Source organism: Lepisma saccharinum, chromosome 11 (assembly GCF_977018435.1).
Source record: "Lepisma saccharinum chromosome 11, izLepSacc3.1, whole genome shotgun sequence".
In the NCBI taxonomy this organism is placed as follows: Eukaryota; Metazoa; Arthropoda; class Insecta; order Zygentoma; family Lepismatidae; genus Lepisma; species Lepisma saccharinum.
In genome coordinates, this window is record NC_139239.1 from 39,267,169 (window position 1) to 39,293,306 (window position 26,138).

At 37.7% G+C, this 26,138-nt stretch overlaps 2 long non-coding RNA genes across 4 annotated transcripts; both read right to left on the reverse strand.

The window, feature by feature from the left end:
* Positions 1–522: 522 nt before the first annotated feature.
* Positions 523–7,854, reverse strand: LOC145995211 (uncharacterized). 3 transcript variants are annotated; one of them, XR_014442422.1, is made up of 5 exons: positions 7,604–7,650; positions 5,685–5,839; positions 4,244–4,449; positions 1,309–1,378; positions 602–623 (listed from the first exon to the last, which is right to left on the reverse strand). It is a non-coding gene; the product is annotated as an uncharacterized LOC145995211 (long non-coding RNA). The 3 variants fall into 3 exon arrangements; XR_014442421.1 differs by lacking the exon at positions 1,309–1,378 and having other exon boundaries at positions 523–623; XR_014442423.1 differs by lacking the exons at positions 1,309–1,378; positions 5,685–5,839; positions 7,604–7,650 and adding an exon at positions 7,700–7,854 and having other exon boundaries at positions 523–623.
* Positions 7,855–18,798: 10,944 nt separating this feature from the next.
* On the reverse strand, positions 18,799–25,421 carry LOC145995212 (uncharacterized). Its single transcript, XR_014442424.1, has 3 exons — positions 25,298–25,421; positions 20,870–20,984; positions 18,799–19,112 (listed from the first exon to the last, which is right to left on the reverse strand). It is a non-coding gene; the product is annotated as an uncharacterized LOC145995212 (long non-coding RNA).
* Positions 25,422–26,138: the final 717 nt, after the last annotated feature.

Consider the following 26,138-nt stretch of genomic DNA (forward strand, 5'->3'; position numbering starts at 1 on the left):
CCTACAACAGCGACAGACAGTGGCGGCGAATAGGGGGAGGCGAGGGGGGGCAATTGCCCCTCCGCTTGGAAATATGCTTTCTTTGTCCCCCCCCCCCGGTTTTGGAACCCAATCGCCGCCATTGGCGACAGATATTAAGTTTTCGGTAACAGAATTTAAAGGTGGTGGTTAAATTCATGACATGGTAGTAGAAGACCCACGTCACACTACCAGGGACTGAGGTTTTGAAGATATTCAAGGAACGTGTTTATTACGTCGGCAATGTAATTTTCAGCATGAGGCCTCATCTCTCTGAGTTACCAGATTGTTATTGATGAATTTGGTTTATTTTTCTTCGCTTTTCTGCCACTTTTGGCTAATCGGGAAAATGAGGATGAGTGATGGTATGATGAAATTAATGAAGAGACACTCACAAAGAACATATATTTCTTATTAAAAGTGTCATATGATTCCCGAATGAAAACTATACAATTATCATTATGAAACGATATATTTATTATGTTTACAGCAAATTCCATTGCTGTTTTGGAGATGCAAATTCTGGTTTATTTGTAGAACATTTGTTGACAGCTTGAAGCAAAACATTGGTAGAACTGTCTACCTAGGCATTGCGTTGAACATTCCTGTAAATATAAGAACAGAATGTGACTCAGGAAATCAAATTATCATATTACAGGAATAAGCACAATATTTATATCCACGCTCATAACCTCTCCACAAGCAACATTTTCGAATAAAATCTTGTCCTAATAATTCAAAATCAAATGCATAATTTCAGTAAGTAATTAAATAAGTCGTGGCACTTTATAGTAGGGTAATTTAGTCGGTTTGAACACAGAATTTCTATGGAATTTCTACATTTTCATCTACCATAGCATTATCAACTTCAGAAACATGCGATTTTAATCCTACAAATGTGTAAAATAGTTTAATATCACTAACTGCAGAATGTAGAGAGAATTTTTTTTATCTAAAATTGGATTTGATAAAGATTTTTTTTCTCCTCTCCTCAGGCCCGTAGCTAGAATTGATCTGCAGGGGGGGGGGCTTTGTAAACCAAATCCATTTTTCAAATGTTTAACAGAAATACATGAAGGTAAATTGTGTGTGGGGGGCATTATATTATTATAAAACATAAAATTTAGAAATGTCATGCAAATACTAGTTTTCTCTATATCTTCTAAAACATGTTAATTGACTGCTACTGACTCCATCCCTTAATACACACTCCATACTATTTTCGATGATACAGGTATTTATATCATACAAGTAAAAATGTACAATATTCACTTCGATCGTAGTGCCTACCGTACCCCGGCCGAAGCAATAAAACTCTCCTTCGTTCCCAAAACTTTGGATCTGTTGTCATTTGACGCAGCTGTGGAAGAAATGTGAATGATGAGGTTAAAAGTCAGATATTTGTCAAGCGAGAGGCTGCAACAGGGACAGGGTAGTTACAGATAAAGAAGCCCCCCTATGAGAGAACCTTCTAAAGTCTAGAGAATCTTCTAAACACTTGCCGCAACTTAGACTTCTGCTCACAAAGAAGATGAACAAATATAATAGCTACTGTTCATGTTCTGTGAATTTATCCTCGCGAACTTGTGAACAAAATAATATATGCTGTCTATATTTTCACTCTTCACCTCAAAGAAATTAGAATACAACATAGTTTTACCTAATGTTATGGAGGCTGGCGGCAGTGCCAGGGGGGCTGGCAGAGTTGCCCCCACCCCCTGGCCCCTGCCTAGCTATACGGGCCTGCCTCTCTTTCGCCAAGATTTCTGTGATTCACCGGGGAAATTTTGATTTGCAAAACTGGATTCTATTTCTCAGTTGGCTGCATTGACACCATGCGAACTATAATTACGCTCGAGCAGACTACCTCTTATGCAGCACTCTTGTTGCCAGTTCTTCCACGGGAAGCGACTCTTTTCCAAGTTGTTATTGTTTCTGCTCATTCGGCCCAAAGGTGACCGCCCCTCCCTTCGCACCTCTGCTATGGTTCCACATCACGAAGTCAGACGAGACGTATATCCATGATGGCCATGATATGGATCTTCTACATGGCAATAAAGTATCCTTTTTCATATCGAAAACGGGATACTGTTTTTTATGTTGAAAATTGAAACTGCTAATTTGGCAATGGTGTAGAAAGCTGCTTATCCTGTGTTCAAAACATGACATTTGATTGTTATATTTCGAATAGTCAAAAAACGTTTCTTAGAACCCAAAATCAGTTGTAGGTAACTTCGCACTTTGAAAAACAGGCTTTAGTTTCTTTTTAAAAAATAACACACAGTTTCGACAGCACTAGGCTGTACAGTGTGATGCGTAATTATTACTCGGCAAGTTGTGCATGACTATTTTTATTAATTTTCTCTCATATCCTTAAGGTTTTTGAGGAATGGATTTTGACTATCCTGGTGCAGAGGATTTCAGAAGCTGGTTTGGTGTTCTGTTTCAATTCTTGAACTTCTCATTGCGTACAGCAAAGCGAATTCGACGGATAATTCGCTTCGTAATACTTATGCATCCCACTTTATGTGCATTTCCATCCCTCCTCACAAGTTTTCCAAACCCCTCTAGTCGAGCATGGGAGTTTGTCTCCAATGTCCTTTTCAGGCTCAATGAGGTGAGTTTTCGGAAATATCGTCGACATATATTCAATATATTCTCGTTCCAATATGTCAAGGCATCGGGTAGTTAAGTCAAGTGGCGTCGCTGTAGTTCACATTAGGTTATTCATAAATTCAGATGTTCACTTCTTCTGTTTATGAACAACCTAAAGGTTTATTTCTTGGACATAACTGTATTTTACGCCGTGACGATAAGGGTAAATAATGAATTGATGAAACAGATCAACAGCTGGCATAAAGCATGCCAATGATTCGAAGCTACGCTTCGTAACTTCGTAGCAGAAAATTCTTACCACTCCACCAAGGCATAGCTATATTTAGTTGGAAAAGTGGTCATATCAATAAGCATCATATTTCTCCTCTTTTAAAAATAATTATTTTTTATCTTTGTTGAGTTTTAATATAATTGCTGAGATATTTTTGGTCTTTGGTATTGGTTGTTAACTCCCAGCACACAGAAACTGACGAATACAGGAATTTGTATTCATTAATCTACAAGTTCACTAAATTTCATGTGGGTAGCTTTAATAGTTTTCAGGAACCTATCCTTGTTTCATGTGATGTTGATTGTTGAATGACGGTAGTAGTAGATATTGTAGTAGATCTTTCAGTTTACCCATTTCATTTTTTTAAATATGGTAGTATTTTCAGTTGACACAGATGTAAGGACAGACACACCTGGGAAGTGAGAAAATATACAGGGTGTACGTAAAGGTTGTTTATAATTTCACACTTTGAGAACAAGAATCGTAATTGATATACGAAATCATAATGAGGTAGGGTGTGTGGTTTACCAATTCAAAGTTCAGTCCACTTCGACATGCGCACCTCTGGTTGCATATTGTAATATGCATTAAATGCAGTGATCAAATTGGGTCGGTATGGCATACCGGTAGTAAGTTAAGATGCCGAAAAGCATACGGCAGTATTTTTTTTAAAAATTGGCACGTATTTATTGGAGCTGATTGCACAAGTAACTATGCAAACGCCAATAATGTACTCGCTCATTTATCTCTCTTTCTGGTGATAGAAAAGAGAGAATGAGAATCGATATATGATTTAAGAAATCACACAACAATTATTGTGTAAAAAGACAGGTCTGTGCATACGAGCATACTGGCAGTAATGTATTTCCAATTCGGCCCCTGATTAAATGATATTACAACTTTGTCCATGCTCGCCGTGTTTGACAATGTCATTGGTATTCTAGTTTTTCAGTCATCGAGATAAATCACAGGTTCTTGGTATACTTTGTTCTTGACATAAATTCACAAGAAAAGGTCCCGAGGTGTAATATCAGAACATGCAATTGGACCCCTGCCAATTCAACGTGCTGGAAAAGTTTTGTTCAGGATATGTCTCACTCAATGTGCTGGTGAGCACAGGTTTTCAAATATCTGAGACAAAAGCTTTTTAGGTTGGTGCATCATAGGTATGCCAATTGTATGTAATTCATGTTATTGGGGTGTGAAATTGTAAACAAATTTTATTGGTACCCTGTACTTTTGAGGCAATGGTGATTAGTTTGTTCCCTAAAATGAGTAAATCTGAGCACAACAAAATATAAACACAAAAATATTACTTAATTTTGAATTATTTCCCACCTGTTCTGCCAGACACGCTCGTCCCAGCGGGACACAATGAATTTGCATGTTAAACCACGCTCGGCCAAAGTTTCCTTTATTGGTTCCATCACCTCTTGGATGATCTCCTGCTCTCGGTGCTTACGGGTGATAACAATTCTTATGCGTCTGTCTGGCTCCAACTTTGCACGTGGTACATATCTTGCGAACTGCGAAAAGCCTATATCCTAAAAATTGAAAAATATGGTAGTCATGTTATTTTTAAGAATAATTTATGAAATTATTATATTTAAACAGCAATTGCAGTTCCAAATAAAATACAGAAACGAAATAGTAAGATGAATAACACACGTTTTGTTTTTAAAAACTACACAAAACTGGTTTACAGTTTCAAAAGGAATTTGAACCATTTAAAAGTGAGCCTAGTAATAATCAACTTTGGGATCTATATGACCTAGTTTCGAATTCAGAAATAACCAACAACACAGGTGACTAAGCAATCACTACTTTGGCTCTTTTTTTGTTATTTAGCGTCGCTTTTCTGTCACATTTGCCTAATCGCGACGATGTGGATGAGTGATGATGTGATGAAAATAATGAGGGGACCCATGACCGCGCCAGGTAGTTAGGTGGCGAGATGGAAAGTCGACGGTTAATGTCCTCGGATACCGACCAGTCTTGGTTCATTTTGAGAGCTTCATTGTAATCAAAAGTGCTCAAATAGACCAATCAGGACTGTGGATCTACACAGTTTAAAGTGTGATCCGAACAAGATAATAAATGCTTCGAAGCTGAGACCCTTTGTTTGCAAGGCGACACTGTTAACATTAAGTCACCGCGATATCCACAAGCTGATTTCAATGACATTGAGTAGTGTATAATAAATTGCTGCTTGTGTGTTTCTATTCTTTCCTATTTCGTGCATCACACATATGGCATGTGGCCTCCAAAGACACATTCCTTTGAACAAGGGTCAAGGACGCAGTTCACTTTTTATTTATGGACCTTTAGCCTTCTTTGGATCCAAATGGTGTGGGCTCTTTAAGCTTGTTCGCATCTAAATATCCATTTTTTTCACTATCGTTTAATATACAAACCTATTCTCATATTCAAATTAATCTCCCATAGTAAATTCTGCAAAATATGTCGATAGCCAAGCGCTTTGATCTACCTACCGAAAGCTCCGATCTCGGCAAGAGCTTTTCTTTGTGATGCATCTAATCATCCATCATCCCCATCGTCGCAATTAGCCAAAAGTAAAAGTACAAAAATACCAGTAAAGAAAACTGTCCTTGTCTTCCAGCTGTGTTGTGATCGTAGCTGTAACGTTTCATTGTAATGCTAGTTTACTATAGTATTGTCAAAGAATCGAAACATGTTTTCAGCAAATCTTTCACCTTTAGAGAAAGAAGATGGCATTTAATGATGACTACACTAACGATAGTTCTATATTTGGACTCACCAGAGTCCCGTGGATGATTTCCAAGGTGAGTGAACTGAGGTAGGAATTATTCCGACATTGTCCCTCCATAAGTGGCTCTGGGATCCACAAAGTTACTTCTAAATGGATACTTGAGGCAGACCCTTATCACATCACTTTCTGCACTATAGCTGAGACTGAGAACATGTGATTCTTAATTAAAACGTTTGGCAATGTGTGAAACCCTACTTTCACGTCTCTAATGTGACTTCGTAGTACGATGCAGTGCACAGGTAATAACTTTACTTTTATTACACTAATTGGAAAAAGGGGGGGAAATGTTTAAAGCAATACAGCCAGCACAACATTCAATAATTTAGCGTATATTACACCGAATTCAATATCGTTTTATACACAGTTCTGGCATATAGGAAACTTGGCGATTTGTTCCTCAACGTTTCTTAATTGATTGAATGATTAATTTGGTGTTTTAAGTCCGCTTTATGCACAGTATGGCTAATCGGGACTGGACCTACAGTTTAAAGTGGGATCCGAACCACTATGTGCCTCCACCGGGAATCGAACCCGGGACCACTTTATTACAAGGCGACGACGGTACCACTGTGCCATCGGGGAGGCCACCTAAAGAAACATTCTTCTCTGAACAAGTGGAAACATAACAAGTTTCTGAATATGTTTCTAACATTCGTAAAAACCATTCCTCAAATTTCATTTGCGAATTTCGAAATTATTTTACGGTCATAGACAGCAGAGTCTACAACAAAATAGATATGGCAGAGATATAAATTTACTACCTTAATATTAAGCTAAATAGATATATTCAATAAAATCGCATTAATGAAAGAAGGAAAAAAAACATTCAAAATATTGTTATTCCATTAATAAGTTAATTCTACATGTTAATCACAGTCGTTCAATATATGAACATTCTCAGAAATATAGTTGTAGTTACATAAACTGAGGGTAGCTGTTACTGATCATGAGTAACTACTGTAAATCATGATTTTGAAATAATTTTCATTGGGCTTATATCCCAACAATACATTGAAATAATTCGAGAGAAAATTATTTGAATAGCTAAAACTACAATCAATAAATCGACATATACACGTGGCATATTCGTACCTTCGATCTCTTAGCTACGTTACTTGAAAGGAAGTTACATCTAAAAATTCTTTGTATTTCTTTTAAGACTAAAAAACGTTCACATTTAAGCGGATATTATTACATCATCAGAATCGTTGAACTTATGCAATATTTTGTTTAAAAGAACTGAGTACACAATTGTATCCCAAAACGCTAAACGGAATAGAAATTGACTAAATTAAATAGGAGAGAGCATTTTAGTTGATTATACGTTTAGAAAATGAATCTAATTTGCAGAAGGAATCCAATAAACAGAATGAATTGATATATAAAGTCCTGATTAGCAAGTGTTCCATATAATTAGACTTTCTAATAGGATGAATGGTGTAGTGATCCATTTGAAGGAGGAGCGGTCGCTCTTGCTTTATCGGGGCGGAGTGATGAGAGGTGAAGATTGGGAAGTGCCCCCCTCAAAATAAAAAGATTTATATGAAAAAAAAATCTTGTTTGAAAGATTTATCACCAGCCGTTTTCAGCTTATGTCAATCTAAAGACCATTTTCTATGTGTCAATCTTCTCCATTTAATCACACTTGTATTATAACACGTAGTGAAATACATACTTCAAGGAAAGGAGGTGAGTCCTGTGCGAATATTTCTTGCTGAACGAATAAATTGTCTTGGTATAAGTAATCTATATTATGCATTGCGTTTCCTAGAGAGAACGCTCCAAAGGTAGCACGCAAGAAACATTGGATTTAACCTTCTCTAGATAACTGGTAATAAATATCATAGGACATGTAACTACACATAAACAAAACTCAAATTAGATTAAATATAAAAAGATAAATGAACCATTTTTCTTGTTTGAAGAGCACTTAGTATTAGTAGACCGTTGAAACTTATCTTCACAGAGATGCTAATGGTTACTTACGTACATAGCACATTTACCTGTTGACATTCCAGATGTGATATGAAAAAATACAAATTTGGAAACAATTATAACATTCCAATATTTCCAGAATAGGCCTATGTGGAGAATTAGTATTTGTCCCATGTAATATAACAATATAGAAAGGAGGATTAGTTTTTATTTTGATACAGAAGGTAAATATTTCCGGATAAATTACATAAAATGAACAGTATTCAGGTGAGTCAAAAAAGCATAGTGACTTGGTATTGGGTGATGTAAATGACATAACGTAAATATACGCGGATACGTTGCCGTAGAATAACAACAAAAACTTTGTTGTGTTTTTTTTTCTGGCTTGCAAGTAGGGACAGGAACTATACCGGGGGAGAAGGCCATCAGCCATGCACTTTGATTTCTACAGCATGAAACAAATTTTAATATAACTATGTATCTGGTAAGCTTTTTACGCTACTAACTAACTTATTGCCTCCGTTGTCTCATGACGTTGGCCTTGCGTCTGATCCTTCACAAATTCAAACAGATGGTTATCTAACTTTGCCAGAATAGTGAAATAGGAGAGGTGTGGAAGACCTTCCTACCCTATTTTGTCAATTTCTTCCGACGAGAAATGAGATGAGTGGGGCCGAGCATTGTCGTGCTGGAGGATGATCTTTCTTCCAAGGATTGAACGACGAAGCTTGTACTGTGTCTGGACATAACGAGCAGCATTAATTGTTTGCCCATGTTCCAAAATATCTCCCCAGCCCTCTTCTTATTGTATTCGGTGGATGCTGTTTGAGGGTGACTCCTACGAGGCTGATCTTCATGCTCGTGTTCCCATCTTTAAAATGTTTCACCCACCTTCTAACACTGCTACGACTCTAGCACATCTATTCATAGCCACCTGAAGTCTCTGGTGAATTTCTGCAGCGAGGAATTTCTGTTTAACGAGAAATTGAATAACAGGACGCTGACGGAACGAACTATCATTGTCCGCCATTTTGTTAAGAGTAACGGCACTCAAGGATACACAACAGATGACGCAACCTACGACACAACGCTCATTCTTCTACTATTACAGATTTGCCTGCAAAAAAAATGTTCACATTTGTCGCCACTTTCTCGACGGTTCATATCCTAATAAAAAGTAAAGGTAAAGCATTCGGCTGCATATTGCAACAAACCATGGCTGTTCATAGCGATGTAGGGTCGCCTTCACGTGCAATAAATGTCAACATTTTATTCATTGACAGCTGTTTTGTCTCAGTAAAAAAACCTGTATTACACGCTTTACCTTTCGTCTTCAATGCTAAGAGCTGGGAGCAGGCAGGGGTGTGCTGGGTCAAAAAAAGGTAGAGATTGTTTCTACAACTGTTACAAGCATTCGCATTGGCTGGTAGCTATTTGGGGTAGCATGTGTCAGAGGCGTATATTCGGGGCTATCTAGGCTATCTGCGAAGTCCAGACTCAGTGAATAAAATACAGGAAAAATATCTATCAGAAAATGTGCATAAAATTGTTCATTTCAATAAGAAGATGAACCTGATTTCTTATGAGTTGGAAACATTGGCCGCTTTCTTTGCATTCGCGAGACGGCTGGCCCAGCGCGACAACTCCACGGGGGTGACGGGCAAGCTTGACAGGCACCCGATCAATGTTGCAAACCAATTTTTTTCAGCATGTAATTTCCCCAGGATCGGAGAATTGTGGAGCGAAACTGTTACATGAGAGAGAACAGGGTTGCATATGGCGGGGGAAAACCCTCTGAACTTCCTCAACAGTCTGGGTCAATGTTGCAAACCAATTTTTCCCAGCATGTAATTTTCCCAGGAATGGGGAATTTTGAAGCCAAATTATCTCAGGCAAGGGGAAAGTGTGTCGTATGGCAGGGACAAGAATATCATTGAACGCTTGCAGAGGAGTTGAAAAAGAGGTCGTTGACCTTCAAACAACTAGAGATACAGTGGGGACTAGAATTTTTTTGGCTGAGCGGAATGGTTTGTGAGTGCATCTAAAAATTACCGAAATGACAAGGATCAGTTCTAGTCTAGATCGCGTCGAGTGGTCTTGGTGCGTGGAATTTATTTATAGGCAGCGTGTGAATACAGTAGTGAGTGGATTGTATTTTCGTGAATTTTCGTTTTCGAGACGAGACACGAGACGGGACGAGACGGCCCCTGAAAAGTCTCGTCTCGTCTCAAAAGTCTCGAAAAAAATATTAACAAAATAACTAATCAATTGCAAATATTTATTTATTCGGAATAAAGCATTTTCTTTGGAAACCCAAAACAGCTTCCATTACATGAATAAAGATCTGTAAGATTCCCCATCGAAAAATCCTAATTCGTCACACGTTGTCCGTAACGAATTTGCCCAGACTTTAGCCTCGTGTCCCAGCTATCTTAACTTGCAAAATCCCTGTATCTTTCTATTGAAATTTCCTCAGAATATCTTAAATATGGAAACTATCTGCTACCTCAAGAGCTCTCTTCCATTCATCCTTGCGCAAAACGATCCGGAGGTAGTCACTGCCATTGTTTACTAAGGGCCTGTTCCAGCCATTCTGGCGACAATCGTCATAAAATTTCTCGCCCAAACAGACCCTTCTTTCATTTGCGACCCTCTTCTCAAAATCCACAGCAGCCTCGAGTGCTGGTTGCAAACTCCAAAGATTTCGCACTAAAAACCTAGGTAAAGGTAAAGTTCCAAGTGCATATAACAGTGCCATGAAGGCACATTTACGGGATGTGGGGGAAAGGTCATTTTGGAGGTGAAGTGATCAGCATCACACTCCGGCCTCTTTTGCCCTCCAGGATTTCCCCATGCACCAATTGATATGAGGCTGTTGAGCCCCGGAGCTGCTTTATGCGAGGACAATGCGGAATAATTCCGACCTTTATTCACCCACTCCGCAAATCGAGCCCGGGTCTCCCGTCTGGCAGTCAGACGCCATACCGTAACTACACCACCGCGGCTCTGAAAACCTAGTAAAAGCTAGTGCAATTAGATACTCTGCTTTGACGTAACGAACATAAAATTGCCTGAAGTCATAGGAGTAATAAGCAACATGCGACAGCAACAAGTGTCGCTTGAAATGAATGGCAGCGACTAGACCGGCAAGCGGCACGTGTTGCTTTGTCGCTTGCGTGTCGTTCGGACTGGGTCGTTTTTTAATAGCTTGCATTTTGTCGCCTCTGTCTGTTGGTAGTGAATTCACAGTGAAAGCTTGCTTATAGACTAAGGGAGATTTCACATCGAAGCGATACGCGACCCGTAACACGTGTCGTTTCAGGATTTCACAAATCGAACGCAGGTTTGTGCGGCCTGCCATGCTCCTACGCTGTGAAACGTTGCTGTTGATTGGCTCGTTCCAAAGCAACATGGGTCGCGTGTCGCTTGTCGCTCCGGTCTGAAATCACCCTAAGAGAGCGTGTCGCTTGTTGATTTGGTGCGAAAAATCTGTGTCGCTTGTCGCCTGTCGCTTCAACCTGAAAGCTATCTTGTGGAAATTTCACACCGAAGCAACAAACAACACGTATAATTCACACCCAAGCGACAAGCGACACAATCCCCTTCAGTCTGAAGGAAAGCATTCACCCCGCATCCGTGAACAACGGACCGAAGCGACAAGAGACACGTGCAGCTTTTCGTGTGTCTTCTGTTCGAAAGGTTGCATTGACTACTGAAAGTTCGCTTCCAAGCGACTCGTGTCGCTTGTCGCCTATAACTTTGGTGTGAAGAAATCTTCCTCTCAGGAAACTCTTCGAACCGAAGCTGCACATCTCGCTTGTTCGCTTGTTTGTTGTTCTGCTTAGGTCGTTTTCTGGATACCGTCTATAGTGGCAAGGGTTGTTATCCGCGCATGCGCGATGCATGCTTGCTTATAAACTGAAGTGTCCCTGTCGTTCGTTACTTCAGTGTGATACTTCCGTGTCGCTTGTCACATTGAACAAGCCACAGGAGAGAAGCGACAAGCACCATGTTTCGCTTGGATACGAACCCTCAGTAAACGTAACCTTCCGAACCGAAGTACCACGTGTCTCTTGTCGCTTGCGTGTCGCTTAAATTGGGGCGTATTCTTAATATCGAGCGTAGAATCGCCTCGATCTGTTGGTACTGCCCGTGCGGTGAAGACTTTTATCATAGACGGAACGGAAGGGAATCCTGTCACTTGTCGCCTGTCGCGTGTTCCTTCAGTCTGAAAGCTCCCTGCGTGTACGATGGATAAGGAGTGGATGGGAGCTAGAAAAGCAAGGCATATTCTATACATTATCTAGCAATTGATAATCAACAAACTTTATTTGATATACTCATGTTCTTATGATTAAGGAATCATATTTATTCTCACTATAACTACAGTGAGCAAAGTGATTACAGGTTTAACCCATTTTCGAGAATAATATTTTGTGATGTCTCCCAGTTATAACTTTTGTTGGCATAATATCCTGCATTATTTTAACGAGACGAGACGAGACAAAACGAGACGGGACGAGACGAGACGAGACAGAACCCTTCGAGACGAGACACGAGATGGGACAAACTAATATTTTCGAGACGAAACACGAGACGAGACAGCATTTCCACGAAACGAGACGAGACAGACCAAAGTATCGTCTCGTCTCGTCTCGTGGGCAGCACTAGTTGTTGCCATACACATAGGCGGAATTATTTTATGGTAATGGCACAGAATATACATATACAGTGCTCGAAACATTTTCTTCAAAGCTAGGCGCCAACTTTGAAAATCAGGCGCCAGGAAACCACCTACTAGCAATTGTGCATACTACAGATTGTTTCAAAAGTCATGCAACCCAAACTTTGAAAATGTATATCATGAAAACGTAAGAGATATTTACACCTGGTTTTCTGCACTGAACTGATCATGTAGGCTATCACTGGGTTAATAAATTTATTTTAGCATTTATCCAAATAAAAGCAATTACATAATTTGAAAAAAAAATTGTTAATTTGGGGAGAACATCTGATAATTGATTTTCAACAATAAATACCAACTAAAAAATAATTTGTGGGATAATTTTTGGTGTTTGACTTGTCGTAAAACAGTTGCTTTATAAGGTACAGCAGGAGCAGGGTATTTTTCTTTGAAAACTTCTTGCACCTGAGTGTAAGAATAAGTAGTAAAATACTCTTCAGCAAAGCACACACGCTGCTCCAATGTATACGCCATGCTGAATCAATTTTAAAAAACAGGGACAGTAGCGGCGAAAGTGAGCGAAGAGAATTCAGGATAACCAGGGGCAGTCTAGAATTCTCTCAAGAGTTCAATTTCGGTACAAAATCATGAATTATGATTTTTCGTGTAAATGCATGGCCAATACTTAGGCACATGTTGCATGCGTCTGTTGACAATATTTCGACCTGCTGTGTTGCCATCTACGAAGATATGTCCCAAAAATGTCACTTTTTCACTCAAACCATAAAATCGTCAGTCAAAAATTCATCAAATATTGCTTATGACCAATATTGGTTGTACAAGTAAATGATAGATTGACATGGTATCAATCATCAGACATCTAATTATGACCCTTCAATAATTTCTTAGATATTTTTCTCACTCAAAAGATCATTTCTGAAAAAAATTTAACCCTGCCTTCCACCAGTTATTAATTTATCTAATTTTTTTAAACTAGAAGTTTTCTCGCTTAATATTTTCCATTATAAAACGTCCATTTGGCCAATCACGAATCACCAAACTTGCTTCAAAGTTGGCATGATGTTCTGCTGCCTACATGGTAGGTGGATGTATTCGGTGGTTGTGGGTGGTTGTCTCGGTGTTCTTTTGTTGGAGGTTGAAACGGTGACGAAGAATATGTGCATAGTTCAACTATATAGGAAGTAATACAAGCAACCCCCTCCCCACTCTCCCGTAAGTGCTTGGAACATTTATAGGCTTGTAAATAGGCAACATTCTCATAGAGTATAATACTATTATAACTGCAATAAGATTACATTACATTTCTAAGTGAAGGATTAGGGGAGACGATCGCTTCTCTTGCCTCCCCGTATGCAGGCCTATGTAAATGAAGCTTAAAGGTTATTAGATGTTGAACGTCCTCCTACTTATAAAAATGTATTTTCGCACCTGTTAGACCTATTCCTAAAAAATAGTGATTCAATTTTGTAGCAAGTTTGGTGACTCAAATGGGAGTTTTATAATGGAAAATATTAAGTGAGAAAACTTATAGATTTTCCTATTTTCGGTCAAAATGCGACTAACGTACTATAAAAATCTAGGGGGCAGAGATGTTTTGTGGGGCTTCAGCCCCCTAGCCCGTCTTGAGCGCCGTCCATGGTAAGATGGACATATGGGAAGAAGAGTGGATATTCTGAGGGAAAGTGACTCACTAGATGGACAGTTCGATTCAGATGATCATTGAGACCCATCAGTGTAACATTTGTAAGAGTGCAGTGAAAAATTTTAAAATACTTACTATCACCAGTTATTTTATTTGCAAAGGAAACTTATTTTGCCAATTATCTCCGCAATAAACGCAGTGTTACTCTGTAATCAAAGGGTTCTGGGTTCGATACCTAGTGGATGAACATAGCGGTTCAGATCCTATTATAAACTGTGAGTCCAGTCCCGATTAACCTCTCTGTGCATAAAGTGGACTTAAAACGAAAACGTAATTTTTTATTATTTTTGTCTTATGTACATGTAACATTGAAATTTTCGTTATGTGGAATATTACTTATTTTGTCCAGTATATTTATTATTTAAAACTAAAACATGAAATTCGTAGTTTTATACAATCTCAATTCCTTGCATATAGGTATATAGGCTATATACCAGTAGCCCGGTCTCTGGCACCATGAGCGATCAACAAGGTATTTTTTTCTCGTGTGACCCACGAAAGGTTAATCGGAGCTGGGCCTATAGTTTAAGGAATCCATACCACTGTGCAACTTGCCTCCACCTGGGATCGAACCTCGGACCCCTTGATTCAAATACAACAGTGGTACTACTACACAGTGACGGCGCCAGGGGAAAGAGACTGGAAGGGAAGGGTGAGAAAAATATTGCAAAGGGGCAGATATATACAGGCGCGGATCCACGGGGAGGGCGATAGGGGCGATCGCCCCTCCCAACTGCTTGGTATTTAGATACATTATTCCGTCTAAAATTTTTGCAAATTCAAATGTTCTTTATCAGCAGGATTAAAAGACTTGAGAATAACGGAACTGTACCTACAGTTTAAATATGAATCCGAACCACTGTACAATATGCCTTCAAAGGAAATCGAACCCGAGATCCCTTGGTAATAAGTTTTTGTTTTCTTTGTTTTGTTTACTCCTCTGATCGATCACTTTACCCTGGCAATGTAGAAATTATGATAACGACATGCAATAACCATCTATTCCTGTACTGGGCACTCTTTTTTGTACAAAAAATCTCTAAAACTTGGAAGTCAGCTTGATTCCTGTTCAGAGTAAGATATATATATTGTTTACCAGTGGCGGCGATTTGGTTTGAAAACTAGGGGGGCAAGGACAGTTTGCTTTCCCTTGAGAAATAACGTTTAGCACAGTGCGGAAGCAAAAGTAGCAAAATGTGGGGGGCAACTGCCCCCTCGCCCCCCATAATCGCCGCCACTGTTGTTTACATAAAACAGTGGAAGTGTTGGTTAAAATTGATTCTTGGAGAGTAAAAATATCGGACTGAAATTCGCCTCTCCCAACTATAGCTTCTGGATCCGCCACTGGATATATACTATTACTTGAATACGATGTATACGCGTGCATGTACACGTACTAAGTATGTACTACATGTGACCTAAAAGGAAATGTTAACAGTGTTACTCACGACGCTCGTTTTGATAGCAAGAGGCCATGCTACAAGGTATACCAATGCATGAAGCGAAAGAAAATCAGAAAGAAAAGTCAAGTTGTATGTTGGTCCTTTCGGCCTCCTTTTCGTGGCTACAAATACGAAAAATCACTCTGTTACTTTTGGGCTCTACTTACTCGTTTTCATCTTTCACACGGAGGAGCCTTCCTTTCCCTTCCCCCAACCACACTGAGAAAAAAGTCTGGTTGGCTGCAACAAATCCTAGTTACAGCAACCAAATCCCTTGTTTGTTATACGCGAGCAAAACGTGAAGGTTCAGAGTACAAAATTATTTGATTGACTTAATCTTGTTCATCCAACCAAATCATTTGTTTGTTGTATCTAATTGGGTCCAGTTCTCTGAACAAGATGCTTGGTACCATCAACCAAATCAACTTGTTGGCAGTAAAGGTTATTTTGTTGGAATTATTATTATTAAAAATATTAAAAAGCGTGAAATCTTGGGGACAGGGGGATATTTCACCCCACAAACAATTTTGTCCTGCAAAAATCCAATTGGTAAACGAACTGGTTTGTTAGTTTATGAATACCTGATGTGTATGTTTGTGTGTATATACACATATGTAGATAATAATACACACATACTTATACATATCGGGTATTTATAAAGTAGCAAACCATTTCCTATACCAACTGAATTTTCGTAGGACAAAATTGTTGGTGGGTTGAAATTCCCCCATCCCCCAGGATTGTACACTCTGTTTTTTAACATAAACTATGACTATATATAAACATATATATATATAAACATATATATACACACATATATATATAGATCATAATAATTCTCACACACACATATGTATTCGTGTGAATTAAGTTTTCCCCCTCCTTCACCAGTCTTCAATGATTTATTTCCATCCTGAAGTAAAGTAATTCCCTGTTAATTACAGCAGCATGCTGGTGCAAAGGGGGCATGGATGGCCCCAATATATTTCCTTTTTATCTTCGAAAGTGGAGATGTGATCAGAACCATGCTGGAGCTTCCTTTACACCCCCAGTGATATGAGGGTGGTTGTGTGCCATAGCTGCTTGTACTAGGACAGATCAAAAATTTCCTCCCAAAATCACATATCCTGATAACCAAAACCAGGTGTCCTTTATGGTAGTCGGACATCCTACAGACTGGACCAACATGTTAAACAAGACCACCGGTTACAAATGGACATAGGAAATCTACACTTAATGCTCTGTATTTAACTAAAAAAAATGGAACTTTATTTTTGAGACACTGCCTTGTGAATGTTGCAAAGACAGATTGCAATTTCATTATATTTTTTGCATTATGTTTCGTAAAGGCATATTCACCATAGCTACAAAATCTATATGGTATATTCCATTTCTTCACACTGACATTATAGACAACAAATAATACCTTAAAGTATTATTAACCCTACAACACTAGCACGTTCCCATATTACAGTGTAACCTAGAACACTAGCATGTTCCCATATTACAGTGTAACTAGCACTACATAAATTTTACTTACATGAAGCAATCTATTTTCAACACAACCTCTACATCATGAAAACAGTGTGATGATTCCCTTTGAAAATCAACTTTTGTATATTCCTTATATTGGGGTTTTATTTTTCATTTTTAAAAGTATAAACATGGTTTTATTAATTCTAGTTTTTGGACTTCTAACCACTGTTAACTAGAATGAATAAATCACCACTGATTAGCTACAAAGAAGAATGGTTTTATTAAACATATAATATTTTAAAAGAATGTCTTGATTGTCAAGCCAATATGTACATTAAGAATGAAGGTGAAAAGTTCAAACAATGAAAATTAAACAAAAAAATATTCATAACACCGTAAATAAGGAACGAATGCAATATTGTAATCCTGCAAGAAAATAGTGCATGCTTCTAAACTTTTTTTCAAAATCTAACTATCCAAGTCGAATTTATGAATGTCAAAATTATGTGAAAGATTTTTCTCGTTTTACTAGAGCCACACAAAATTAACATACATTGTACAACATAACACATAAAATCAAGATGATCAGCACTTACCTTCTTCTTATTGCAATCATGTTGTCTAATGACTAATAAAGTATTCTATTCTATTCTATTCTTTATGTCCGACAGACTGGTCGAGGCACTGCTAGGTTGAGGGACGTGTATCTGAGAGGTAGGGAAGGGAATTGAGGGAACACCACATGTAAATTTTACGTACACTAGTGTTCTAGGGTTAAACCATTCGATATATGGAAAAAAAATATAAATCAGCCCTATTGTTGTGTTCAAAGATAAAATGCAGGTCACCCTTTGTCACACAGGCAGAGTGGTGAGATTGTTTGCAATGGAAAGAGCCAACATGTGGTCGGAAGTTATTAAATGTTAGCAAGGTGGGTGGTTTTGGTTATTTTTGCGTGAACTTGTGCTTGTTTATATTTCATGATGTGTTTTGGAGCAGCAGTAGTCAAGTAGTTGCGAAGCACATGACAAAGTGTCATCAGCTCACAGACCTATCACATCACACACAATACATACACAATGGTGTCTCGCATAATGAATGCAATCCATTCCAGGACAGCATGTATTAAGTGGCACACTGTGTTAAACCAGTTTACTACAGGAATCATTTTAGTCTGTTCCCAAGCCAGGATCAAGACCTTGAAACATCATAAAAAAACTAGTAGAGGAAATACAGAACATACCACCAAGGCAAGAATGTTGAAAATGCTATGAATTTACCAAAATATAAGTTGTAGAAAATACAGTATGTACTGTACAATAGTTCTAGCCTATGTGCACACGTTTGTTATGCGGGATGTTCACTGTGTGAGCAACCTCTGTATTTTTAACATGAATCGTAATATTCGATGAATGATAGAGAGAAAGGGTAAAAATGTATGAATACTTCTTTAATGATATGAAGTTTCTCAATATATTTAAAGTTAGATTTTCTTCCACCATTACACTACTCCAGTGCACAAGTATACAAAAAAATATTAACGCAGGGGGATTTAATATTACAGCAGTTGCACTAAATTGCTGTAAAAAGTAGTCGAACTACAATTAAAAAAAACATTTTAATATTATATCATCATTGATATATGCATGAGAAATAATTAAGGCACATATTAGTGTTCCAAAATGTCTGCGAAACTTGCATGCATTTTAGAAACTTCTTTTACACGTGTGAGCACAAGCAGTTAAATAGGTGCCACAATGCTTAAAAAAAACATACCACACAAGCAATTTAAGAGTACCAAAATTCTTCTTGCACATGTAGCAATTAAACATATTGATGTGGAACAATAATATTTTTATTAGGAATAATCAAGTATCATGAATTTTTTGTGTTCATACCCACACATACACTACATATTAAAACTTTTTTGTTCACATATAAAAAGTTCTTCTGTATTAGATTTCTGGAGACATTCAAAGGATGAAGTACAACAGTTGTTAACGTAAATATTGATTCAATGTTCCATATCCTCCTGAATCGAAACATGTCTGGTTACTTTTTCAGCTGGCAATCCATCAAAATAGGAATTAAAAAGAAATCCTCGACTGTTTGAAACAGATAGTGCTCTCCGGTGGATTCATGGAAGGTGTTATTTGCTAAGAAAGAAAGAAAAATATAATAAATAACAGAGTTAGCTGGTTGGTTGGTTCATCAGATCAATTAGAATTATAAAATTCTATGACCATCAAACATGTTGAAAAACATTCTGAACTTACAGGTAAAGAAATATTTGCTGCAGAATGCATTGTCAAAATAACATTCTGCAAAGTATAGACAGTGGTTCGAATCCCAGTTAGGGCTAGTCCCAGTTAGTCCATGTGGAATTTGCAACTTTTTTTGTATTTATTTAACCAAAACCGTTTTCAAATTATCCTCTTCCGCTTGTATGTGCAGTGGATGTACGAGTGTTGCTCGGCAAATTAACCATGATTATTTCATTGATTTTTTTTTCTCTTGCACCCTCAGTGTTTTTAAGCTGGGTTTTCACCTGGTGGTTGCAGTGTTTGTCAGCAGCTTGTTTGGTATGTTGTTTCAATTTTGTTCCTTGAATGTCTCATTGTCTAAAACAAAGAATAAACACATTCGGGGAAAATTTGCTTGGGAATACTTATATATCACACTCAGTGTCAGCGATTAGGGGGAGCAGTTGCCCCCCCTTTCCATCACTTTTGATTCCGCACTATGCTAAACTTTATCCATACTGTCTTTGACCCCCCAGTTGCTCCCCTGGTTTTGGAACCCAATTGGCGCCACTGATCACACTGTACATATTGCTTGCATTGTAGCTTCTTTCTTATAACTTACAGTTATTACAAGCAAATGAACATATTTCTTGTCATAAAGTTTGGAGACAACACACACACACACATTCTGTGTGAGACACTTACATTGCAATAAATGTGTTAATGCTTGCAATTACAAAGTTGTAAGAAGGAAGGTTGAATAATACTTAAAATGCAATATTTTACATTTTCTAAAAGTGAACACGATTTGTGCAATACCATCCATGAGAGGGAAATTAAAGTTACTCTCTCTCTCTTTCTCTCTCTCTCTCTTGCTGTGTGTGTTTGTCTCTCTCTCTACAGTTGTTAAATAGAATAGGAAAAATATGTGCTTATTTATCTTGTGCTTTATGATTGGTAATGATGCATGAACATCATGCTTTGAATCTGAAAATATGGTTCCAATATGGTACTTAGGCAATTCATTCCCAACATTTTATCCAAGTAAAATTTGAAATAAAAAATAAAAAATCATATTCTCGATAAACACAAAGACTTAATATTATATAGGCCTGCTGGTAGTTTCCGATTAAGGTATTTTGTCCACTGTACAACTATTCATGAATATTTATGTAATTACCTGGGGGCATCAAAAAGTTTTGCCTGTTGAGGTATAATTTGTTTAATAATGGAAAGATTGAAACATTGATCATACATATAGTTTGCTTGTAATGTCCTCTACTCAGAGTTACACTTACACATAGTTCCCATCTCATTCCATGCATCTGAGCAAGCATTCTACCTGGGCCTCAAAAGAAGTTTGGAAAAATTCTACAGAACGCTCCCTGTCCCACCGTTTACCAATGTGATAACATTATGAAACTATTACATCATAAAAATATAGTCAGGAAATAGCAATGGAAATACTGTATACACCAGCAAAAAATAAGAAAATGAAGCTCCTGGGAAAGATAGATGTGTGTAGCACCCAAATAACAAGAAACCAAATCAACAACAGAAAAGCATAAATGTTTGATTTGTACAAAGTATTGAGCAGTTTAAATTGTTCATAAATCTTTCAACTTATTTGCTTACGAATAAATTAGATAAGTGCTGACTAATATACGTACATCCCAGTTTCTGCTGTAGCACTGCCTAATGCTCCAGGTATTGTGGCAATGCTTTAGCACCTCTGGACATGGTTCATTGCTTTGGCCAGCCAGGACTACCTATTTTATTGGTTGTCTATAAGATATACAGAAAACAAGGAAATATTAATTTACAGATTCCCCTCCAATACATTTCTGAACTTCAGTAATGATACAAATAAATTTAAAATATTTTATTTTTGGCTAAGCTCATAATTCCATTGATTCCTGTCATATTAATTCTTGAGTATTTCTCAGCAATTTAAATAAAGCTAAATATATGCTAGAATGAATGAAAGTTTTTAAGCAGGCTAATCGAGAATACACAGGAGTAGGTTAAGTGATTAGGCTTAGCCTTCCCCCTCTCCCCAAATTACATTTTATTCATGTATAAATGTATGATTTTATTATGATTTGATTCACACATTTCAAGCACAAATTATGCAGCTCCATTGTACAAGAAACATACCATTTCGGAATACATTCTAACTACCATAACTCCATAAGTTTAAAACTTCTGACATCACCTTTATGTAGTATATGTGTGTGTGTGTGTCGGGGGTACAACAAATTGTCAAACTTGACTAGTTACTTTCACAATTTAACTGCTTAACATACTAATCATAGGGATTTTTCACAGATTATATATATATATTTGTAAAAGTCACACTGAACCTAACAACCAGACCAAACAAGTGTGATTGTTCATGCAAACCATAAGTAACTATATTACTTATGAACAAAAACTGAACCTGTATCCAAGTTCCTAACCTAATCATCATTATGATTAAGAAATAAATCTTTTGTCGTGAAGACCAAAGGAAATAACAATTTCGGGCCAAAGTGTTTTTTAATTATTTTTTTTTTTTACAATTTACCCCTTACAATTGCATTTGTATCCGAACGTGTATACATTTTCGTAATACCAGTGACTTTCATCTTTTGCCCCCCCCCCCCAAAAATGGAAGAAATTCAGAAACTGCTATTCACATAATTGTGTGCCTCTCTTGCATTTGATGCCTTTCTTTACACTCCTGGCAACCCTGCGCTACCAGGTATTATCGTTGCTTCAGCTGTGTTCATGTCGTTTACTTCTGATTTTAATTCGGTGCTAAGATCACGGAAGGAGGTAGAACATCAACCATTTTTGTTGCAAAAACTTGGAAATATCTGAGTAGGCACAGGGAACATAATGGCATACTATCACGATGCACCATTTTCATGCACACAAGATTAAAATACTTATTTTGTGGAAAATTGATCAGTAAAAGAATAAAAATGCAGTAAAAATTTCAAAACTTCATTTCACGCTGTTTGACCTTTTTAACATAACAATGTGTTTAACCCTCTGAACCCTCTCAAGAAAATGAAATATTTCTTGCATGTTTCCTTGCTTTTAGCCTGCAGAAATGAGTTATTGTGAAGAAAAGTACACCTGTTAATTTAACATGAAGCAGAACAGCCTGAAAGTTTCATGCAAGTGAATGTAGCACCCAACACGACATATCACAACAGCAGTTATAATATTACATTGGGCGCCTCCAGGATCACTCAGCAACCCAACATTGTTGAGTAGCAAGAACCCTGGAGGCGCTTGCTACCTGGTTGTTGAGAAGGAGCGACCGCGGCTTCACTCAACATAAAATTCTCTCGCTGCCTGCGGTCAACTGTCGTCTGCAAGTCTGTGGTAGTCTGCTTTGCAACATGGCGCGGCGGAACAAGATGCGTGGAGTGAAAAGTATATACTTGCAAGTTTGATTATGTAGCCCAAGTGCACCTCTAGGTCGCGCATCCGATAGATTTAAATAGTAATAACTATTTCGCCACTATATTCTCGGACAATGAGTCATCTGTCAACGGATAATTATGCACTGGCTTCACCTGAGGTATATTTAAAAAAAATTCCAACCGAATAACGCAGTTTAAAAAAAGTAATGAACCCAAGTAATGAACATTAAGTTTTTTTTGGCAAAACGGGTGAGCATGCTCTTGCAAACACGTATCCAGCTTGAAGTCGAGAGCACCTTTTATATCGCTACCTAAGTTCAGGATTCGAGTTCCGGTATAAACATGGATGTTATTTGATTGATTTAATTCATTTTACTTTGCATTTTGCCACTTTTGGCTAATCGCGAAGATGAGGATGAGTGATGATATGGTGAAGGAACACTCACAAGGAACAGCATGCCCAGGCCGGGATTCGAATCGGACCCCTGGCGTCGTAGTGCGATGTGTTAATCACTCCGGGATGTTATTTGTGAATGTCGAGTACGTGTCCAGCTTCTTTTTGCAAGAAAAATTGGCAACAAGTATCGAGGCTATTTCCTATGTGAAATATATACTTTTTAAGGAAGCGTGATTCAAAAAATACTTCGTTTAGGAAGTGTGATATTTGAAAATCCATTGGAAGGAGGGTGGTATTACAATGACTTAAACGATAATCATGCAAAGTTAATCACCAAGACAACTAAACATATTGTGGCATATTCATGTATAAACGCCAGTTCGTACCTGTTTATTTATATTGATTTAATTTACATTTTCTTTTGCAGCTACGAAAGCACAATCAGTAATTCATAATTTAAACTATATCAAACATTATTGCGTGAAAACAACGTGATTTTTTATGGATACAACATCGTTATACAATTTTGCACACATTTTGCAACTTATACTCACTGTTTAACATTTCTGTTCGTAAGCCGCCCTCCGTGGCTACCACGCCAGGGTCACAGGTTTCAATCCCAGCCTGGGCGTTCTTTGTGAGTGTCCTTTCATCAATTTTATCATATCATCACTCGTCCTCATCTTCGCAATTAGCCAAAAGTGGCAGAAAAGCGACGATAAAAACAAAATTACTGTTCTTAAATCATATTATTATTGTCCTATTAACAATGGCAGATTGATTGATTTGTTTTATTTTACTTCGCTTTCGTGCCAGTTTTGGTTAATTTGCAAAGATGGGAATGAGTGATGATATGATGAAATTGATGAAAGGACACTCACAAACATTCATGCCCACCACGGGGGCCTATTAACAATGGTATGAAACTATTTAAGGTATAATGATCTTATTTCAAAGCACATTCTCGAAATTAATCTTTCTTTCACTTACAGTGTAGCGTATGTTATAAGTGTTTTAACAAAGGTTTACAACCAATAAGGTCACACGCACACAAAAAAAGCAGAGTATTGTGTCGAACTTGCGCTCCTATACGAAAATAATCTTTAATTTAAACATACTTATATATCCTTAAATAAAATTGGCCACAACCTTTCCACACTCAATGTCACTCCTCCATGGCCATTACGTATTATTTTGGTCGGAGAAAGAAAATTGTAACCACAGAGAATCTGTTGTAGCTAACCAAAGTTCTCAAATCAGGAATATCAAATTTCCCCCCAATTGTATCTCTAGTCACAGATCTAGATCTACTCATGCTTTACTTCGAGATTAACCACACACGTTCATTGGGAAATAGCATCCGATATATATGTCATCATCCATTCATAATCCATGAATAGTGGCACTGTATTCAACAGCCCAATACGTCCTGCCATTTTCGCTGCAGACGCCACAAGGCAACGCAATGCGATTTTCGATTGTTATCGGCTGGAACGTCGCTACTTCTCAACTCTGCATCCAGGAAAGGCCATAAAACTGTGTGACGTAGTAGGTCAACATTTGCTACCATGTTGAGCGATCCTGGAGGCGCCCATTGTTACATTAGGAGTGTTAGGTATGGGGCTGATAGCAATTTTCGATGTGTTTTTTAGCTATTTGAGTGAGCACACAACCGGTTTTTACTCATAAAAACTGGCGAAACAACTTCCATATTTTGGGATTAAATGTCTCAGCTACATGTGTTTTCCGCATGTTTGAACCAATTTTATATTACATAAATGGTCGAAATCTGCCGTTTAAAAGAAAACACAAAGTAATTCTCGACGGAGTACAGTGAGACAACGGACCCCATAATGTAAAAAGGTGCAATATACGATAGAAACCAACACGGTACACGTTGCACTGCTACGCCAGTAATTAGCTTACAATCAAAAGGTAAATTGTTATAAATATTATATTAACTGTTGTGAAAATGCCTGGCCCAGATCATCTAACCCGAGGATCGAACACAGGTCGAACGTATGGTAGTCAAGATGCTATATTGACTGAGCGATTGTGCCTGTGTTAACGTAAAACACGCTTGCACAACTTGTAATGTATTGTAGCTATTTTATATTCAGCATGATCAGATATTACATATTTTCTACGTGCATAAGAATTACAAATTAAGATACGAGACAAAACCACCTCAAAATTTTGCATTGAACTTCTACGCCTGTATTTATATATTTCTATGATTTACATTTCCTACTTAACATATTTAACATCAATAATGTTACACTTACCAGCAAATGTACGTATTAGTGTTTCAAATCTCCACGACTTTAAGGTACTCGAAGCGTACGGGTTCGCAGATCCGCCATGTTTGCTCTTGTCACACTTGCCAGTACGAGTATCACGTTGCTTTTGTTCACGGAACAAAATATTTCTTTCGATGTAATGGACAATGTTTCAATGGACAAAACTAACGTCAAACTCATATGTTTGTTAAGAGAACTCAACCAAATGGTTTATGTGAACAGTCACTCTGTAGGTGAAACAAAACCTTGTTTGACCGTAGGAAATTTTGTGGAACCAAATATATTTTGTATCTGGAACTAATCCTTTCTCTCCGTGCACAAACGCTGCTGGCGAGAAGTAATAAATGGATACCAGAAACTAAACAATCATTGATCAATGGACATTTCCACTCAATTTTTTTTACAACAATTTAAAAAAAAACTACACCCTGGAAAAATGACCCCTGCAAGTTCTCGCGTTTCTCTGCGTCCAGTTTAAGGCAGAAACGAGACTTCCAACGTTGCGAGGCTAGCGTTGCGCTGAAAACACGCCCCGCCATGTTAATACGTCACGACTTAGAGAGAACTCGTTTGTCGTCTGCTTCGAGCGTTTAAGACGGTCATTTTCGAATGATGAATGTTTCTAAACATTATAGGAAATTATACGTCTATTTCCGCTTAAAGTAAGAGTGCAATTTCAGGAAGTTTTGGTAATAGAACGTTTTCCATATAATTTTCGTATACTTTTATTTTTGTGATAGAAATCAATTTTCATGAGAAAAGTTTGTGATTAAACGAAAGCATTGCATACAATTAATTTTCGCCACTTCTACGTTTAGTCAATTTG